Below are 6,810 nucleotides of genomic sequence, written 5' to 3' on the forward strand. Positions count from 1 at the left end.
TCACTATTTTTCAAACAAAAACCAACATGTAGCTTTTTAAACAGCGATACGAGAAATGTGAACCTAGCAAACTTTCAAGCTGCGCACGACATATCGCTGCGTCAGCACAATGCCACTATTATACTGTAGTATACACGTACTGGGACACTGAAATGGCTACACAATACACATGATTGTTAAACCTTGCAGGCACGATTTCACTTTGCTTTACGCAACCCCTCTGTGTTGCGTAATAAATGAATCGCCCCTTATAAGCTTGTATTACATGTGAGGTATTGCAAAACGAGCTGGTCATGAGACGTTTAGTGCTTGTTAATTTGCTGGCTAACAAATAATAACATTGAGCAGCAGGTAGGACACGAGTAAATTTGAATTCTTTGTTAAAAGCGGTAAGGGTATGGCTATTTATACCCCTAACATGCTGAATGGCGGCAGTTACCGCGGGCTGCTATCGTTAACTAAAGAGAATTATAGCCAAGGATGGATCGACCTAGCTGCAATCATAATAACTCATTTCAATAAAGTATATTCTCATTATCAGTAAAAATTTTACGTGCTGCTTCCTTTCTGTTTGCTCGTGCTGCCTTATCTTTGTCCTCGATTTGTTGTACTTTTCTGGTATGGCAGTACGCCATCCACTTGCTCATAATTATTTGAACGATAATAACTTTTATTTACTTCCAGCAACTCTGTGGAATGCTTACTTCTAGTCATTTCTGACACGAGCTGGTGTTTGAAAAAAAAGAGCTCAAGTAAGAAAACTTATGCATTAAAGAAAACAATTGTGATTAATATACTAGGTTTTCTTGTTTATTTTACTTTATTAGATGATTATTTTTTTATCCTATTTTATAAGCATTATTTGGAGTCAAAATTAATTTGAATTTTGTTGCGCTCCCCGTGAGCGTAATTTGATACTATGTAGTTAACGCTTATTAGTTGCCACACATTTTGTCTGTGTTTTATTGCGAATTGCACAACGAAATTGTGATTTGCACAACGAAAAACTTGAAGGCTGTATGACAAAATGCATCCCATTTAGGGGGAATCACACGAAAAGGCGCTGAGCAGTGAGCACCTATTTTTGAAGCTCGAGCGCTATGACTACAAGAAGAAAAGCCAGGACACCAGGGCGGAAGAATGCTTAACCTGTTTTTCCAGGGATTTTTGGTTGCGTTACCACAGTGTTAGAGGATTCGAAAAAGAAGCTAAAGAAACTGAAAGCTTGAATATTTCGAGGAACAGCTTGAATATTTCGACAAGTTTTACGTAGTGAGAAGCGCCTCCGCATGCATTGTATTGCCGTCGTTCGACCAGCGCCAGCTTGCACTAATCAAATACAAGCATGATATTGCTAAACTGTTGTCGAAGATAACATCGGAGCGCGTTGTAAAGCACTTCAAAGTTCAAACCGATTTTGTTAGAACCAACTATGGAGCTGCTCATTTTTACCGAAAGCGAAGGTAAGCCATCCATCAGACTTACAATCTTTCTGAACTGAACTAACAACTGATCACTAAAACTTACACCAGCTGTAGATTAGATAACAAGCTAGTTGAAGGTAAGGTTTTCAACTTCACAGTCATAATATGACTGTTCAGTAGAGATGGGCATCGGATCCAAATTTAAAATCCGAATCCGATCCGCGAATTTTTTAAAAAATCCGAATCCGATCCGTATCCGAGTTTTTACTGATCACAGTTTCCGAATCCGATCCGTATCCGACCATCGGATATCCGAGTCCGATCGGATTCAAATCCGGCTTAGTTACAAAAAAAACTAGTTTTTGATAATAAGCACTATACCCGTCTTTTCGCAATAGATAATACTAGTTGGAATAACCGTTTGCGATAACTGTTGGTAAAAAAACCTGAATCTGTGACTTAGAACACTGAGAAAAAAGCGAGTGCGCTAACTTTCGGTCAAATCCTTAGTGGAACACCATTGCAAAACAGACAAATCATAACCAAATTGCTCAAAACGGTGTATAAACCTTCTGGTTTTCGACCCTGCGCGTGTGCACTCTTTACAATGGATTCAGCTTTCGCGGTTAAGGAGCGCTAATAGTATGCATTCGGTTCAGTTGTAACGTGTAACAGGAATTTTAATTTCCTACCGCATATGTTCTTGAACCTATTCCGTATACGGCCAATGGGTTTTTTCTATTTTTTAAAGATGAAAAATGTTTTATTTGCCGTTGCGCAAGCCGGTCGGATTTTTACGGATATTCTTTCAAAATGCGATCCGATCCGAAACTAAAATTTTAAAATCCGACCCGTATCCGAATCCGAACTCGTTCGGATATTTATCCGAAAATCCGACCCGAATTTCGGATCGGATCGGATTGGATCGGATATTCCGACCCGATGCCCATCTCTACTGTTCAGTTCTAATACCTCTGTTACGGTTATGAGCAGTTACCAGAACATGCTATTTTATCTTCAGGTGATTTTCTACCGTTATCCGCCTTGATAACGACCACAAACTTCAGTGTGATTACGGTGCCGGCATTCACCAAACAGGTATTAAGCGGACTGTGCAGGATACACAAGCACGGTATCGTACATAAGGATATCCAGTGTTCCAATGTCCTTGTGGAACACCGTCAATCAGGAGAAGCTAAATTGTGCATACTGAAAATCGCCCCCTTCGAAAAAGCATCACATCTCATTGGGATACCAAATCTTGAAGACAATAACATAACACGTCCTGAAAGCTCGTCAAGGTTTTCTTCGCCCGAAATGCAGCAGTTGGTCTTTGGTGCCAATTCAGAAAGTCTGGTGGGTACAGCGACGGGTATTTCCAGTCTTGGATGTACGGTTATTGAAATGGCACAAAGGTATCCGCCGCGCTGGATATATCAAAAGAACGGCAGAATGATGGAGCTGACTTTCAAGTGCGAGCTCAGTCTGACGGAATGGCCCGCGCTCAAGCTCTGACTATGACTGCTCAAACTCTGACTCTGGCCACTCAAAGTCTGACTCTGACTACGCTCAGTCTGACTCTGGCCGCTGTTTCGCGGTTGTTTCGCTTAAGTACTCGAGGACCTCGAACCCGGGTCCCCGATGACGCCACCACGATACATACTCTATATGTACAGTTTGATGTGCTGTGTCGAACTGAAGTACTCGGGGACCTCGACCCGGGCCCCCAAGGTCGCCACCACGATATGTATTATATAAGCACAGTTTGATGTGCTGAGTCGAACTGAAGTACTCGGAGACCCTCGAACCCGGGAGCCCGAGGTCGCCACAACGATATGTACTATATAAGCACAGTTTGATGTGCTGAGTCGAACTAAAGCATTCAGGGTCTTCGAACCCGGATCTCTGAGGTACTTAGCTTTTCTCCTTACGCCCTATAAAAAAATATTTTGGAAGCCTGAGCCCAGCCGTAAGCATCGATCAAAATCTTAATCCCGAAACTGAATTTTCAAATAGTTCCGAAATTTCAAAATATTTCATCATCAGACATGAATTATCGTCTAATATGCTGAATCATTTTTAAATCTTTTCGACAGTGTTTCTTCGTTATCTATAGATGTCGCATTCATAAATTTGAATGGGTATCTTAAAGCCACTTCCACCACAGCCACTTCCTCATCTTAAAAGCCACTTCCACCACAGCGGGAGCGGCCGCCGTGCAAGCAGGGGGAAAGAAATCAGGACTATATTTCTATCTGGCCGGCCGCTACTCTATTCGTCCCGATCGCTTTCGAAACACTGGGCCCGTGGGGACCTTCGGCGATCGCTATCATCAAAGAGCTGGGAATAAGACTGCAGCAGCACACCGGGGAAGCACGCTCGCACGAATTTCTGCGACAGCGTTTTTCCATCGAAATTCAGCGGGGAAATGCGGCTTCAGTGCTGGGCACGATGGAAGGGCTAGATAAACTAAACGAAATTTTTCTGTTATAGTCTAATGTGTGTTTCTTTTCATGCTTATGCATTGCGTTTTTGATTTGACAAGTCCGTTATTAATAATGGGTATATATATTTTGTATCCCCAAATTCAATGTTGGCATAAACAAGTAGAAATACATATAACACGACGTAAAAATCTAGACACATGCCGGACAGAAATCCAGCTTAGGACCGCAGCTCGTGTTTAGCGTACAAAGTTGGTGCAGTGTTATTCCATCGGTAAGAGCGCTAAGAGAACCAGATACGTCAGTAGGCATCCCTTTACCTTCAATATACAAACGGATTAGGTAACGCGGTTTCAGGTATGCTAACTTGTATGCAGGTATGACCGGAGTCATCTAAACACAGCCCATAGCTAACAATGATGATGACAACCAATTTTGAAATGTTACATTCTTGTTCAAAGTTCGAGAGCTGATGAACAGGCAAGATGTTCAGAAGAAATACCAAACCCGATCTGCCATTGTAAACATTTCGTTTTTACATCCGTTACAAGAGACGGTCGCGCTGTATGCAGAATTTATTGATAAAAAAATTCAACTACTTGTTTTCCAACCGGCAACCTCATAGGTTTTGGCAACGGTATTAACGTTACAGGCACTACTTGCGTTAACACAGGGGCGTTGAGACAGTGATCAAACTCAGACCGGGAGCTTCCCAGCTGATCAACGAAGTGGGCAAGATGATTCGTCAGGAAACAGGCAAGATCGTGCGACGGAGTACCTGTGCCGAAGGTTCAGATTCGAAATACAACGGGGCAACGCGACACCCGTCTTGCAACCTCGGATAATTTAGATAAATATTCTCTGAAATTCGGCCGCCTGTTTCCGCTGTTTGTTGTTGCTGTGCGATCTTTCTGTTTTGATATGTTAGGTTGATCACATGGTATCAGTGAATAAAGAATTAGTACAGGTACTCGTACACACGAGAAGTATCGCACATATGTCATCACGTTAGTGGTTTAAGGGAATCAGCCCGGTACATGGAGCCAAATTTGGATACATACAAGAAAACTCTCACTTTCGCGCACTCCCAAACACTTTTTTGCATTGTTTTGTTGCATTCTGTAGCCAAGTGACTTGTATACGTTGGTGGGAAAACCGTTTAAGCGAGCAACATTTGGTTGGGAAGTTCTGTGAGAAATAAGATTCTGAAAAGTTAAAATGCATGAGGTGTACCAAAGTCTGATTATGAACCGATCTCTTCCAAATTTTGCAGAAAAAGGCAAATAAGTACAAAAATCGTCTTTACACGGAACCAGAATTCTGGCATCTCTCTCCAGTTTTTAAACGAATTTTAAAATTTTTAAAAGAATTTTAAAACTTGAAAAAACATCATGGAAACCTAGTTCCGTGTCAAAACGATCTTTCTGCAAAACTGAAAATAGATCGGTTCATAATTAAACTTTTCGAACACTTTATTGCATTTTAAGCTTTTCGTAATCTTATTTCGCCCATAACATCCCAACCCGATGTTGCGCGAACAAACGGCTTTCACACCAATGTATGCAAATCATTTCGCTACAGAATGCAACAAAATTATGCAAAAAAATATGTGGCAGTGCGCAAAAGTGGGAGTTTTCGTGTGTGTGTACCCAAATTTAGGAGCATGTGCCGGGCCACTTCCCTTAAGAGGATATGCATACAAACACGACAAACGAGAGAGTCAGTCAGTCAGAGTGCGCCGCAGCCATTTACCGATAGTCTGAGAGGGGGGTTTTGGCACGAAATGCAGCTCCGCTTCGGAAAAACTGCTGGAGCTTAAAGGAAACCCCATTAAAACTGCAAAAAAAAAACAAAATGGAAAAGAGCTATGGCGCGAGAGATTCGATCGTTAAACTGATTGAAGAAACCGCTGCGATAGGTGACGGTTTACCGTTTTCTGGCCGGTTATCGCTCAATAATTCGGAATGCGGCACCACAGCAACTGTTCTATAATTTTAACAACTTCATTCTTTCAGTGACCCCTTGAACAAATGTTCGCTACGTAGTGATAAAATAAATCGATTCCAGATACTGAATGAGGCGCTCTGCCACTCCGCCTCATAGGTCGGTGACAAAAATGCAAAATGCAATTTTTTGATTACAAAAATGCAGTGGTCAGTAACGACCGAACGTGCAGGATGGTTACGTGGTACATTATTATAAACAAAATAGAATTTAGAAAAACCGATTCTGCATTTGAAAACGTATTCCGCAAACGAGCGCTTTTGTTTTTGAGTCCGGTGGTGGCGATCTGGTAGCTAGACGACCGCCATCGAAGTGGCAGTGTGCAGTATATACCTTGGAGCAGGCGCAACTGATTTTTGGGGGTTTTCGAATTAAATTTTTTTCCTCGTGCTACGTGCTTTGGCTCCTTCGATACATTAAAATTCAAGTTTTCTGATGTTTTCTGTGCTTGGAAAGTCCACCTCTAGTGAAGTTCAAGTGTTAAGAAATTATGAGGAGCCGCTGGAAGTCGGCTACCATACAACGAATTGTATGGTATCCGCACTTACCATACGCTCGCACTTAACCATACGCTATGGTTAAATGTATGGCTATGGTTAAGTGGAGCAGTTGCAAAAAGCCTCTATTGTGGACTTCCTATTCTGAAATGAGTAATCGACCCACCTGTAAGGTGCAGCAGACAAATTAATACAGCGGAATGATCTTGTATTGTACATAATTCGATGCTAGCGACAAGGAAATACACTTTGAACCGTGTACGCTTCCGTAATTGTTGGCCTTGAATGGGAATGGAGCACTTTCGTGCATTCAGCACTGGCGACAGATTATTCATAAATTTTTGGATTGATAAGATTATTAAGATAACAGGCAGGAGAGAATTACTACAGCTGGAAACCCGACGACGATGCACTGCCGACGCAGTTCAACGCTCTGTCGTC

The sequence above is a fragment of the Paramacrobiotus metropolitanus genome, unplaced genomic scaffold (assembly GCF_019649055.1).
Source record: "Paramacrobiotus metropolitanus isolate TYO unplaced genomic scaffold, Prichtersi_v1.0 Parri_scaffold0000161, whole genome shotgun sequence".
Lineage (NCBI taxonomy): Eukaryota > Metazoa > Tardigrada > Eutardigrada > Parachela > Macrobiotidae > Paramacrobiotus > Paramacrobiotus metropolitanus.